The sequence below is a fragment of the Aethalodelphis obliquidens genome, unplaced genomic scaffold (genome assembly GCF_003676395.1).
Source record: "Aethalodelphis obliquidens isolate GAN/ISIS:26980383/991018 unplaced genomic scaffold, ASM367639v1 scaffold25, whole genome shotgun sequence".
Taxonomy (NCBI): domain Eukaryota; kingdom Metazoa; phylum Chordata; class Mammalia; order Artiodactyla; family Delphinidae; genus Aethalodelphis; species Aethalodelphis obliquidens.
In genome coordinates this window covers 32,950,734-32,965,523 of record NW_020837969.1, presented here as the reverse complement: position 1 = coordinate 32,965,523, position 14,790 = coordinate 32,950,734, and the positions used below count along the sequence as shown (strand labels likewise).

At 41.3% G+C, this 14,790-nt stretch overlaps 1 protein-coding gene across 11 annotated transcripts in view; it reads left to right on the top strand.

Moving 5' to 3' along the window:
• Window positions 1–14,790, top strand: part of SLC20A2 (solute carrier family 20 member 2) — a 104,573-nt gene that overhangs the window by 247 nt on the left and 89,536 nt on the right. For 2 of the 11 annotated variants that reach the window (XM_027122944.1, XM_027122945.1), the window contains exons 1-3: window positions 145–4,336; window positions 5,738–5,836; window positions 6,645–6,703. The exons of 2 other annotated variants lie outside the window; for them this stretch is intronic. The gene's annotated coding sequence lies outside the window, so the exon portion shown is untranslated. 7 more of the 11 variants (XM_027122933.1, XM_027122934.1, XM_027122935.1 and 4 more) reach the window with 6 other exon arrangements.

Genomic DNA, 14,790 nt, shown 5'->3' with positions numbered 1-14,790 from the left:
TCCGGATGGAACGAGGAGCCAGGTCTTTCCCCCCCCCCCCCCCCCCCGCCCCCCCCGCCCCCCTCTCAGTGTGCGAACCGGAGGGACGCCGCGACGGCCCCGGTGCCGCCCCCCGGGCGCGTGAGTGCAGCCCGGCTCCCTTCCCCGGCCTAGCGGCGCGGCGCTGGCCCCGCCCCCGGCCCCTCCCCGCGACCCTGGGCGGCGACCCCGGCGGTGGGTCCGGCCGCCGTCGCCTGGAGTCCACGTGGGTCTGGCCGCGCTGCGTCCGAGCGCGCGGGGAGAGGGGACGGGTCCTCCCGAGAGCGCGAGCAGCCTCCAGCCCCACCTCGGCGCGCCCGGGCGGTGTCTCGGCGTGGGAGGTGGGAGTGTGCATTGGCCCCGGGTCGAGATTAAGCTGGGAACGCGAAGATTTTCCTTTTTCGTAATGAGGGCATAGGGTTATTTTTAATATTTGCTTAGGAAAGCACGTGCTGTCACTGGCTTTGCATTTTCCCTGTCATAATAAATGATGCGTGGCCGAGGCTATTGAAGTGTTCTAAAAACTGGATGTGCCCAGGATGCTGTAGTCTTGTCAGTTTAAGTGACTTTTGGATATTTAAAATTTTTGTAAGGACTTGCAAGATTCTAGCATGAGACAAGTAATGAATTTATGTAGGATTTCAGCATGAGTATTGAAGTAATCAGATTTCAGTGGTTGGCACAGCCTTGCAAATAAATGGCCACTTGTCCACGTGCTTGAGGTCTTAACTATTCATTTTGAGCGAGTTCTCTAGGATCAGCTGACTGCTGATTATAATTCATACTAGGCCATGTAGAGGCTGTATCCTTAATTGATAAGCAGAGATTAGAGGTAACGTTTAACATCCTACCCCTTAGCCAGCTTTCTCTGCTGCTTTGTGGATCATTCTGTTAAAATTAAACTCACCTCTGTCTGGATGAAGAGCATTGCTTGGTACATAACATAAAAGCTTTATTTCTAGTAGTAACACATATTCGTTTATATATATTATATATACATAATCACGTGCATAAATTTGTAACTGTTTAGTATGATTACAGAGTTGGAAAATTAGGAACGATAATAATGTGCAATGTTGAGTACTGATTGCTTGCCAGGCCTTTGCCAAATGATCTACATGCTTTATCTCATTTAATCTTCCGGATAACTTTTTGCATAAACATAGGTTGCTTAGAAATACTTGAGTACACGAGTTTGATTTGAACGTGTCCAAATGCGGAATATGTACATTAATTGCTTCTGTTTCTGTTTTTTGTAAAATAAGGGTGTGGGCAATATAAAATGACTCATAGAGTAATTTAATGTGTTTTTCAAGTTGGAAGAAGGCTTTGCATTTGCACAGAACTGCAATTAGTCCCTTTATTGGGGTATTCAGTAGTTTCCAAAGCCCTGTGTCTCTTTATCAGAGTTCCCATTACATGTCATTGTCACCCAATGAACAGGCTATGCTTGGATGTTGGAAAAAAGTAAATGTTGGGAAAGCCTTGATGGTCCCTTCTGAAAGGTGCCCTTTTTCCATATATAGTTTCTAAGCAACATTCCTAATTAAGGGTTAACGAATGACAGTCAAACAGGAATGTGATTTTCCAGTACCAAACCAAGGAAATAAAAAACTGGGTTGGCTGTTACTTTGTTGATGAGTCTAACTTTCATGGGTATGTAGATGTTGAGAATGTTAAGTAATCTACGTTGTAGGGGTTCTACCTTACTTTTCAGTTTGCCTTTACATGTCTTAAACATATTTGAGTCCAGTACTTTGTGCATGAAGAAGTTAAGTTTTTGACTGGATTTAATTGAGTAGTTTTGACTTCCTTAATCAAGAAGTTTATTCTGTGTTTCCAGAGGTACAATGTAATAATTTATGTAGGCGTAACAATGACGAGAATGATGGTGGGATCCAGCAGTTTGCATCTTGGGAGAGTAGGATTGGGTGAGAGGCCTGCAGAGGATGAGCGAAGCGCTTGGAAATGTGTCATATTTGTGATTAGAGCGTATTGGACTTAACGCATCTTCAGATAGTGGTCCATCATCGCAGAAGAAAGGAGTGAGAATGCTTTGCCAGTCGGTATTTATAAGAGTGTTCCTTTACCTGAAGGCGTTCTCTTCTGGGAGGAGATGAGTGGACGGATGTAGGAAGAAAAAGATGCATGTGTTAACACTTCCACCCATCGTGACTAACTGATTCCTGCCAACACATGCATCTTCAGGCACTTTTCTAGTAGATATTTGATATCTGTGGGCAGCCACTAGTAGAAGAAGAAGGGAAAAGGGCGGGAGGAGACAAAGCACAGGGCTTTAATGAATAGGCTTTCATTTGGGCAAGATTGAGCAGCTGGGCCTCCGCAGCCTCTATTACGAAAACTGTTCCAGTAATACTGTGTGTGTCTGTAAATCTCTTATATGTTATTTGTATCCAGAAATATGGAGAATATCTCTTTAATGTGCTTCATAAACAATGGAAGATATTTAGAATACAGTACATGAAAAGTTATTAATTTCTGTATGTTTGCCATTGTTGGAAGCCGGAGTGACTGTAATGCCAGCATTGGCTCCTGTTCACGAGACATTTAAGGGATGTTGTGTTTCATCGGGTTGGAGGACAGGCCCTTCCTCCTTACTTCAGAACTTGGCTCTCACGTGGAGTGAGTGCCCTTTTAGGTCCCAGGGTGCAGGGGCCGTTTCTGGGTCCCTCATGGCCGTATTCCAAGAGCCAAGGACAGAGGCCGGCCTACGGAAGGTGTGCAGTAAATATCTGTGGAATGAGCAGACATGCTGGAATCCTCTCTCTGTTCCCACCTGTCGTGGAAATCCAAGTCACCTCTAGGGGCAGGGCCACTGCAGGCTTGCCCTCTCCAGAGTCCCAGCTCACAGTGAGCCCTTTGAATGGTAGCTGTTTAAACCACATACTTTGGCATTTAATCATTTATGGCTTTATATTGTTGCATGACCATTTCCTGTGTTTTGTTTCCCCACCCAAAATACAGGCTACTCGAGGGCAGGGAATACATGTTTACACAGGTCTGTGTTTGAGAACTTCCTTGTTCATCCAGTATAATAATTTGTACCGAGTAGGTTTATTTTTACCTATTGAGTGAATATTAGGTGCCATGGGGGGAACATCAGAAATATTCAAAATGTGGTCCCAGTCCTCGAGTAGGTAGTATTTCAGTTGGGCAAACATCGTGTACACACGTGGAACAATAAGAGAATTTGGAGTTACATAAAGCACATAATGATAGCTAACGTTGATGTAGTGCTTACAACGTGCTTTTACATGTAAACATATTCGACTCTCACAACAGTCCTTTGACGTAGGTACAGTTATAATCCCACTTTTCACATGAGGAAGCTGAGGCACAGGGAGGTAATTCAGTCACCTGCCCGAGACCACAAAGTGAGTAGTAAGCAGGGAGGTGGCATATGAACCCAGGCAGCCTGGCTCTTGAATCAGTGTGGGTTCTCTGGGGAGTTTTACTTTATCAAAGACAGAAAAGAGAGCTAGAAGTTGACCCTAGTTTCTCAGCTGTAAAGGAAGCTCTTTAAAAATTTCAAAGTAGCATACATGGTGGCAATGACTTTGAGCTGCAGAAACAATGCTGGATTTTCCAGGCAGAAGAGGTTGATAACGAAATGGTTGAGGGGACTGTATTTTGAAATGACTGAAGGCAAGAGGAGAAAAACCAAATTTTGAACCTCAAAGCTGAGGGAGACTAGGACTCTTGGTAGCTGTTGAATTCTAGGACAGTGATTCACCAGGACAAAGGGCAGTGACTGTTTAAGGTACTAATTCTGTGTCAAATAACTCATGTGAAAGAACCCCTAGTGAATGTAATTTACCAGGATGGGAGCATTACTAAAGGCTTCCGGTGCCCATCTGTCCGTTTGCCTTGTCCTTTTGTGAAATCTTGACCCACTTTTTCAGCTTGTCTTGGACAGTAGAACACACTCTTGGGGCCCGGAGGCCTCTTCCAACCAAGTAATATTCATTTGGTGGAAAAAAACTTAACGGCACTGTTGGTTTGGTGACAAACCTGGAGTGAGGTCACTTTGAAGCCATGTGGACTTGGATGAGGGCCTGCAAACAAAATCCAGCAAGATGAAGCAAAGTGGTTTACTCTGAAAGCCCAGTTTTGTATCCCTTTAGTCGGGAGCTGACAATATTATATTGGGGGTGTTGGGCACCAACAGAGCCCATTGAATCCACATGACTCAGCCGATAGGGGAGCACACACGTCACCATACCCGCTGTCCAGGAATCACAGGAGGAGGTGCCCTGGAGTGAAGCCTGGGCCACAGCCCCGGTTAGCAGCTCTGCAGGTACGATGTTCTGCGTGACATGTCGCTTCTGCTGGGGAGGGGGGTGTGACCTTTGTCTTGGGGGCAGCTTTATAACTTGAGTAAGAAATGGCATGTTGCTGCTATCATTTTCACATCAGCTCATGTTTTGGGATGGCCTGTCAGAGCAGCAGCTTATGACTATGAATGTCGTCCTGCAGTTGTGTTCTATTTAAATATCTGAGGATATAGTTGGGACAATTTGGGCTAAAAATAATCTCCATTGAAGTGTTTATCCATTTGGCACGTTAGCCTTAATCTTAGTTTTGGCATCTTCTCTGAACGGGGGATTTTTAGGGAAGGAGAAAATGACACAGTGATTTCATTTGTCTTAAACCTGTCAAGCTGGAGTAATGGCATCCCTACTGCCCTGTTTTATGACTCTTAGGGCTGTAGAGCTGCATCCCGAACGTGACCTAGTGTGGTGGTTCTTCAAGTATGAGTGTAGACAGAATGACCCAGGGTTCGTTATACAGTAACAGGAGCAGATGCCTTAGCCTAATCCCAGAGGTTAGAGCTCTTTAGAGCTGGAGCTGGGCAGGCATCTGTATTTTAAGCCATCCTCCGGTGACCCTAGTACCCATCTCCTGATGTAAGAAGAACCAGCCCTGTATTTTAGAGTTTTGTTTTTTTTTTTTTGCGGTACGCGGGCCTCTCACTGTTGTGGCCTCTCCCATTGCGGAGCACAGGCTCCGGACGCGCAGGCTCAGCGGCCATGGCTCACGGGCCCAGGCGCTCCGCGGCATGTGGGATCTTCCCGGACCGGGGCATGAACCCGCGTCCCCTGCATCCGCAGGCGGACTCTCAACCACTGCGCCACCAGGGAAGCCCCAGCCCTGTATTTTATAGATGAGAAAATCAGGGAAAAGTCAAATGGCTTGCCTACAGCTGGTTCAGTGGTGTCAAGATTTTATCACCAGGTAGTATGCAATTTCAGAATTTTATGGCTAGAAGAAATTTTCCAGGTCATCAGTTCTGTAGCTCACTTTATAGCTCAGTATAAATCATGCTTGTTCATACCATTTCCAAATAAGATATGAACGCAGAGAAATAGTGTTTTCTCAAAGCCCATCTTCTATCCTGGCCATGGTAAACATCAAAACGTCAGTCACCAGAATTTCTTTACAATTTTAATGGCTATTTTTTGTTAATTTCAGGAACAGTCAATTATTTGCAGTATTTTTAATTGTATAACCTGTGATGCCCTATAAAATTTTTTTGAAAATATATTTAGAGTTGAAGTGAAGGATTGAAATTTTTTATCTGAGTTACTTATTTTTCAGTCTTAGCGAAAATATAACACTGTGTGAGAATTTTCACTACTTTATTAGAGTTTTTTTGTTTTTAAAATCTGATTGATTTTTAGCTTTTTTTTTTTTCAAGGCATCTTACCTTGGAAACAGCACAGCTTGGCTTCCGTGTCATCGCTGAGTTCAGAGAATCCTAGTTTCACCGTGTCCTCAGTAGAGACCAGAGAACCAGGTTTGTTCCTTCAAGAAGTGTCCCAGTGCCTTGGAATTCAGCAGCTGTTTCCAGAAGTAAATAATCATGTCAGATGCCTGTGAATGGACTGTATGGCCAAGTGACCCGTTACGATATTCATGGAAGAATGGTTTAAAAAAAAAAAAAAAAACTGAAGAAAAGGCAAATTTCAAGAATTGGCCCAATGCCATTTAGGATTTTTGAGCAGCTGAAAGAAGATAGTTCTGCAAATATGAGCAACAAGACTGTAGCATATTTCTTTACATGTTTCTTACATTGTCTTTGTTACCCCATTGCTTTTGTGTATAATATTTGAGTTATTTTTCCCCTGCTGCTAAAGCTGGTAATCTGCTTACGATCAGAGTTTCAATCTGTGTGGATAGAGAAACAGTAGATACAATAGGAGGAATGGGAGCTTATAATAGGATGTTGGCCCTCAGAAATTGACTTTCACTGAAGAATTCCTCAAGGCGCGGGATATTGAGAAACTGCTTCTTCTCAGTGATTGTTCAAAGCTTTGGGGCTTTAGGTTCATCTTCCTTTATCTTCCTCTCAGCCTCTGTGTGTGCCTGCTTTTTTCCTTGCACAGTTTTTTGGACTGAAAATCTGATGACTATATTTTTTCACCTTAAAAATAAGAGTTATACGAATTACAGCTTCATAAATAGACCTTTGGTACGGTAGCTCTTCTACCCTTGGTTATTTCCTAGGATTAAGAGTAGAATAATTTCCCTTCTTTTTCAGAATAGCTCTTCCTTATTGTTTTTATGTTCTTGTTAAGTGTTTTGTTTTCTTCTATTGTTTCTAGATGGAAATGAAGGATGATCTCTGTGTTCTGTTTTCAGTTATGTAGGAGTCCAGAATAAGGTGGGTCGTAGAAATTTATAGGAAATTTGCATCTTTTCACTGTTATTGTTTTAACCTTGTGTTAAGCTTCCATCAGACTTTTTTTTTTTTTTTTTTTTTTTTAGCAGTATTGATGTAAATGTCACCTTCTTACTCTGCCCTTTCTTTTTTAGGGCAGTAGTAAGAAGCAGGGATTTCTCCAAATACTGATAAGCACAGAGGGAGAAAAAGTGAGAGAGAGAGAAAGCTTTTGTGATTAGTAAATGAAGCAGTTGGTCACTAAGGTCATTGATGTGTATGTGTCAGTGTGAAAATTAGTTTGTGGAACAATAAATGCTGGAGAGGGTGTGGAGAAAAGGGAACCCTCTTGTACTGTTGGTGGAAATGTAAATTGATACAACCACTATGGAGAACAGTATGGAGGTTCCTTACAAAACTAAAAATAGAACTACCATATGACCCAGCAATCCCACTACTGGGCATATACCCTGAGAAAACCATAATTCAAAAAGAGTCATGTACCACAATGTTCATTGCAGCTCTATTTACAATACCCAGGACATGGAAGCAACCTAAGTGTCCATCGACAGATGAATGGATAAAGAAGATGTGGCACATATACACAATGGAATATTCCTCAGCCATAAAAGAAACAAAATTGAGTTATTTATAGTGAGGTGGATGGACCTAGAGTCTGTCATACAGAGTAAAGTAAGTCAGAAAGAGAAAAACAAATACCGTATGCTAACACATATATATGGAATCTAAAAAAAAAAAGGTTATGAAGAACCTAGGCACAGGACAGGAATAAAGACACAGATGTAGAGAATGGACTTGAGGACACGGGGAGGGGGAAGGGTAAGCTGGGATGAAGTGAGAGAGTGGTATGGACATATATCCACTACCAAATGTAAAATAGATAGCTAGTGGGAAGCAGCCGCATAGCACAGAGAGATCAGCTTGGTGCTTTGTGAGCACCTAGAGGGGTGGGATAGGGAGGGTGGGAGGGAGACACAAGAGGGAGGGGATATGGGGATATATGTATATGTATAACTGATTCACTTTGTTATAAAGCAGAAACTAACACACCATTGTAAAGCAATTATACTCCAATAAAGATGTTAAAAAATAATAGTAATACAGGAGGGAGGAAATAGGTATGGATGAAACAAGTTGACAGAAAAAAAAGAAAGAAAGAAAATTAGTTTGTGGGTTAGAGCTAAGATGGTTAACTGACATAAGTAAATTTTATTGTTTTCAGCTCTTCTTAGTTTTGCTACTAAGTCAGTTGATCTCATCAGTACTTTTCTCCTCTGGAGATTGTGGAAACCATTGTTCACAATCAAGTTTTACCCAGCAGCGAGAAACAGAAACAAAAGAACAGGTTTAAAAATTTAATTTAATATAGTGAAATTCCAGAAACCATTTGTCTTTTTTTAATATTTCCTTTCCCAGAGGTTTCTTTTACTTTATCCTTTTTTTTGCCTTTCTACCCTACCTATTTATCACCTGGTCTCACTTTTACATTTTTCCTCATTTGTCCAGAATTTCTTGTTTGGTATCTTTGCATTTTGCCTCCTTCCTTCCTTTTTCTATGACTCAGTCTCCCATTAAAAATGCTGTCTGTTCCTTGGGCATGCCTCCTTCCGCGCCGGCCCCACCGTTCTTTCTTGTCCCCTCTTGTAATTTAGTTCCTGTCCTCTCACCCCTGCCTGGTTCCTCCTCACCTCTGCTCACTTCTGTCACCTCCCGTCAGTGACGACCTCTCCTCCACCACCTCCGTCCGCTTCTGTCTGTAGAGCTCCCTGATCTGTCACGGTTTCATCGAGCTCTGATTCCTGATCAGCCCTACATTTATGCTGTTTTCTTCCTGTACCTTTTGTGCATTTGCTCCGTGAGCTCTTTTTCTATTTTCCTTGTCCCTGGGTGGCAGGTATTACTAGATGCATTTGTTGTCTGTACTTGCGTAGTACACAGGTCCTTGCTGTGTATTTCCTGGGTAGCCAGGATGAATCAATTATTATTAACTTTTCTTGGAACATTGAGCTTCCTGTGTTTCCTGCTTCTAAGAATTAGATTGGTATTCTAGAAGACTAATACTACTTTAAAGAGAGGAGAGTCATATGATTTTAACATTTTTAACTCTTTATTCAAGAGTTCATGCCATTTCACTTCACTGCCTTGTCTTGAAAAATTAAAGAAGACAGACATCCAAAGCAGGTTTGGGGGTAGGGGCGGGTGGAGGATGAGCAGAGAAAGATAAATACCAGAAAAGGGCTCGCAATCAATTTCTATGGACGGAAAACGGAAACCACAAACCGCAGACTCTAAGATTTAGTAGGTAAAAGGTCCCCTAAAAGAATAAAAAGTATCAGTAATTCTGTTAACTAATCTGAGTACTAAGTCATCTATATTTTTATATGTTCCTTGAAGTTCCAGGACTTTAATAACAAAACAGAAACTTAATCTTGTAAATATTCATTTTATTTTGAGAGACTTGATGTCTCCTTAAGTATTAACCTGTGTCATTTTGTAATTATACCGTACCAGTCTCCAAATGTCATGAATAACCAACCCTGTTAGTTTCTTGTGTGGGAAAGCGTATAAATTGTGTGGTCTTGCCCCTCTGGACTCTGGAGTCATGTTGTAATGAAAAGGTAGCTTTTTGGCAAAATCTTAACGTTCTGCTGTGGATGGTTTACCTTGTTGTAGATTTTTCCTTCATTCTTGCATGCACTATGCGTGTCGTGCTGTCCTGTAATTTCGTTTTGTGCAGTGAACTACTGGAGGTGGACTAATGTGAGTGCAGATGCAGCTTTATTAAACGTGAAAAAGAAAAACCCTATATACCGCATAATGTAGTGTCTAAATGCTATGGTAAGAACAGCCCTACAGATTCAAGCTGATCATGTTGGATCTCCTTTCTGCCTGCGTCTGCCCTCCTTGAGGTGGTGGTTGGCAGGTATCTTGAAGCTGGTTCTGTAATGTTCACCACCCGTGAGCAGCTAGCAGAATCAACATCAGAACCGCTGTTAAGTACTAACAAGAAATGCATGCAGATGTGCTAAATACAGGACTGTGTTCTGGGATTACAGAGATGAGCAGGGTGTGAGCCGTTCTCTCTGGAAGCTCATCGTTGAGTAGGGAATGTTGATAAGTGACAACTGCAACACAGTAGGGCAGATGCAAAAATATACGTAAGTAGCTGCTGTCATAGGAAGAGATTAATTGGGAGAGTCAGAAAGTAGAGGTCAAAAACCTCAAAAAGTCAGATGTAATGTGTAGGTAATGGGGGATGTGCGTGTGTGTGTATTGCGATTATGAAGTAATTGCTGGTCTCTCCTTATTACCTGTGTGAACTGGGCAAGTTACTGAAAGCACTCAGGCTCAGTGTCTTCACTTTGAAATGGTGATAATTGTCTAGTAATGTTACATGGATTCAATGAGGTAATATATACGAGGTGCCAGTATGGTCCATTATTCAGTTATCATTTAAAAATTGGAGAAGGAAACACCCGGTAGAGAACATGGCAGATGAACATACTCTTATTATGTAGATAATGTTGCTGCCCCACATGCCTGGAATTCCCATTTCAAATTTGGTTTTATAGTTTTTAGGAAAACTTAACCTTAGTAAAAACCTTGTAGTCAATCCCCTCTTTTTTTTTAACCAAAAGAAGTTTATTTCGCTTAGTCTACTTGCCAGGTGTAGTTGTCAGTGACGGTGATTTCTTCCCATACATCACATCCATTCTCAAATTTAAAATTTGCTACAGTTAAGCATATTTGACAGAAATATGCCACAGGTTTTAAAGTGTTCAGCTAGAATGACATCACTGGGCTAGGTCTCCGTAACAACTGCTCTCAGGAAAATTAGAGTAAGATTTATTGGATACAGACACTTTGGAGTGTATTATAAAATCAGTCTTTGTAGAGTTGTAATCACAACACTGGGTTATATATACGAACCTAAATTTAGTTCCTAGATTATATCTATGTTTTTGTTATTTTAAAAGCGTTTAAATTAACTTCTTTTAACAGAACCATACTGAACAGTCTGCATTTTCTAGTGTAGTAGAAAAAATTGGCACAGTGATTTAATATTATTTTGCTTATATTATGGTTGATTGATTTCTTTAAAATCTGGGTCTATGTCCTAGACCATAGGATAACCCCGCCGGGTAAACTTCTCACTTGAAACAAATGATTCTTCTGTTCTGTGTTGTTGAGTCTTGTTATAAAAGTCCACTAATTCATAGCATGATTAGACTTGTCTATTCTGTCGTGATTTTGTGTATTATAAGTGTTGTATTTGAGGTAATTTTTAAATATCAGTATTGGGCTAGAACTACCAGCCCAGAATTTTGATGAAAATATATGTCTTGTCTAAAGCATCTTTAAAGTTCCTTATTTACAGTCAAGGGATTTAAATCCGTTTCGTTTGTATTTTATGGCTGTTGTTAATTTGTATTGATGTTACATTCATTTCCACAGCAAGGGAGACTTGGTGCATTAATATTCCAAAGTTTAGTTTAAGCCGGCTGTGATTAGACAAGTGGCTTTCACTTGTATTCTCTGGAAAATTCTCCACAGCAGTCCTCTGGGCATGTTAACATGTTTAATCACCCTAATGAATGTCTAGTTAAGTTAGCAGAGGGCTTTGGGACATCACAGCAGATGGTGTAGGACGAGCTGAGGTGTTAGTTTGTCTTTCAGTGCTCCTTATTATATACTTTGAGAAATGAAATTTTTTTCTGATAGTGTTTTATTTTTTCTTGGATTTTAATAATCAATATTATTATTATTAATAACAACAACAGTTACCATTATGGAGCCTCAGTAGGGCCAGGCTCTTGACATACATCGAACTCTTTGCTTCTAGTCAGCTAATTTTCTAATAAAATTTGAGGTTATGAAATACATTTATGTATTATGTGCAATATGTGTTTATATTGATAAATAAATAGGCAGATAAATGTTAGGGCAGTTCTGCAGATGCATAGGTTTGTGGTGAGCGTTACATCTCCCCGCTGTGAAAGTAAGGATGTTGAGGGAGGTTTTTGAGCTGCCCAAGGTCACACAGACAGCAAATGGTGAAACCAGGATTGTACTCCAGGTCTGATGAAATCCCATGCTTTCAATCACTTTTCTGTTCCGCCTTTAAAATATTTCCCCTTGAAAAAGTAAAGTTTAGCTGTTTTATAAATGCATCTTATTTTGAGCTAAGGTGGTTTCTATTAATTCTATGCTGTACAGCTACTTTTTCCCCAAAAATAAAACAACTGTGTTCTTGACCTGGGAGTAATGAGGCTCAATGTTAAAAGTAACCAATGCTTAGTGGAAAAACAAAACCAAATACTATGGAAAAGTATAAAGGAGGTGGTGAAAATCACTAGGTATGTGGTTTGATGTATAGTTGGTCTTCCAGACTTTTTGGTGTATAAATACACATATGTATATTTTTAAAGCAAAAATAGATCCATAACATTCACGTTGTTTAGTAATTCTTCTTTCATTTATTATATATTGGCCATCCTTCCACAGCATTATAAGTTTACATCTTCATGAAAATTTTTCTTTTTCATTTTTTAAAAATAATCCTTTTATTTTAGAACAGTTTTGGGTTTATGGAAAATCGCAGAGCTGGTGCCAAGAGTTCCCTGTTTCCCTGATCATTAACGTCTTACCTTAGTGTGGTGTGTTTGTCAGAACTAATGAGCCAATATTGATACATCGTTATTAACCGAAGTCCATGCTTCCTCAGATTTCCGTAGCTTTTTTACCTCCTGTCTTTTTGTGTTCCAGGATCCCGTCCAGGATTCCATACTTCAGCCCTCAGGTCTCCTTCGGCTCTCCATGCCTGTGACAGTTTCTTATAGACTTTTCTTGTTTTTTATGACTTGGACAGTTTGGGGGCGTACTAGTCAGGTGTTGTAGGGTGCCCCTCAACTGGGGCTTCGCAGATGTTCTTCTCATGGTTCCACTGGGGTTGTGTGTTTGGGGGAGAGAAACCCCTGGGGCCAAGAGCCGTTTTCATCCCATCGTTTCTAGGGTGCCTGCTGTCTGTGTGATGTTGACCTTGGTATCCTGACTGAGGCGGTGCTTGTCAGGTGTCGGTACTGCGGAGTTACTCTCTTTCTCCCCTTCGCATCTGTGCTCTTGGGAAGAAGGCAGCACCCGTGTCAGGAGTCGGGGGCCATGCTCCACCTCTTTGGGGCAGGGCAGGGGACCTACCTACAGTGTTTGGAATTCTGCAGCACAGGAGCTTTGTCTGTTCTCCGCAGGTATTCATTTATCCAGTCTGTTTACTTATATCAGTGTAGACCAGTGGGTATTTATACTTGTGTTATAATCTGACACAACACTACTGTCTGGCTCAAATTGTTCCAGCTTTGGCCATCTGGAGAGCTTTCAGCTGGTTCCTGCCTCCCTTTGCCATACCCTGTTATTGTGGGTTAATGTCTTCCTTTTTTTACATAGCTCCTTGGTATTGCATTGTAAGAGTACACCACAATATATTTAATCCCTCTTTAATGATAATTTAGGTATCAGATTTCTCACCATTGTAAACAAGCTGGTGATGAACAGTCTTCAAAAACTGTATTTATGAAAATATTCTTTGATCCTTCAGGAAAAGTTGCAGTGTTAAAAAGACTGCCCATTTTACATTTTAGGTGTCCCTGACTCTTTCTTAAGGATATTTAAGCAGATTTCTGAGGAGTGAGCATTTCCACCTGACCTGGGAAAACAGTGGTGTGTTTATCACTGTAGCTGCCTCCCTTCTTTTTGCTTTTTTTCATGTGATCAGGGCTGGTGGTGCAGGTGGCACCAGTGGCCCGAAAAGCTGCTTTGAGAATTAATCTCCGTGTCCCTATCACCCAGCTTTATCTGTCAGCTTGTGGCCAATCTTGTTTAAAACTGCCACCCACTACCCCCCCCCACTTATTATTTGCATTGAATTTACGGATGGAGTGATAAAGGGCAGAAAGTTTCCTTTTGCTTTTTCTAAGCCATACTGAAGCCAACCTTAACTGCATTACTGTATTTAAAACTATTTTATTGCAAATAAATATTCATCCTGCTAGCCCCTGTTGTTCATTGTATGAGGATTCTGGTTTTATTCTAGCCTCATTCAGACTGTCCTGCCTGGCGTTTGACGAGGTTGCAAGCTTTCCCTTTTCTTTCCTGAATGGGCTTTGTGACAGTCGATCAGCTTTACTTCCCCCACCTTGAGTGCCTCGTTTGTATTATTTCCGAATTTTGGCTCCCGCTAATCTACCTGTTTCCATTCAGTGAGCACCTTTTAAAGAGGAGGAATCAATGTTACTCTTCTTCTCAATTCTAAGCAAAAGTTTAAAAGATAAAAAAATAACCACAGTTTCAAATACATCTCTGGTCACGTGCATTCAGTTATCCAGGGCTGATGTGTATTGTGGATTTAAGTTCTTGGAAGACACACTGTTCAGCAGGTATGCTGTGGGCGTATTTAAGATTTTACATCTGTAGTATTTCACCTACTCTGCCTATATTAAGCTACTCTTAAACCCTTCTTGATACAGTAATCATCCTCTTTGCTTTGAGATGGTCTTTGACATCATTGCTACTTGCCCGCTGTGTGACCTTGACTGAATTTCTTACCTTTCTGTTTACTCATCTGAAAAGTGAGGCTGTTTAGCAGCCACCACCTCACTGGACTGAGTGTTGCGTTGAATGAGATCAGCTGCAGTGCCTGGTGTGTGATAAATGCTCAGTAAATACTGCTCGCCATCTTTTCCTCTCCAGCCGTCTGGTATATCTCCCCTTACTTGTTTATACCTTCACTTAGATGAAGAAAAACGGTTTATTGTAAGTCAGTCACCACCTTCATGTTTCCCTCAAACTTGTTTTAAACTTTTTGTTTTGAAATGGTTACAGATTCACAGGAAGTTGTAAAAATACAGAGAGTTCCCGTGTATCCTTCACCCAGTTTCCCCCAGAGGCAGCTAGTACCAGAGCAAAAGTGGAAAATAGACCTCGGTACAATCCACAGAGCTTATTCAGATTTCTCCAGTTTTACATGCACTGTGTGTGTTTGTGTGTGTGTGTGTGTGTGTGTGTGTGTGTGTGTG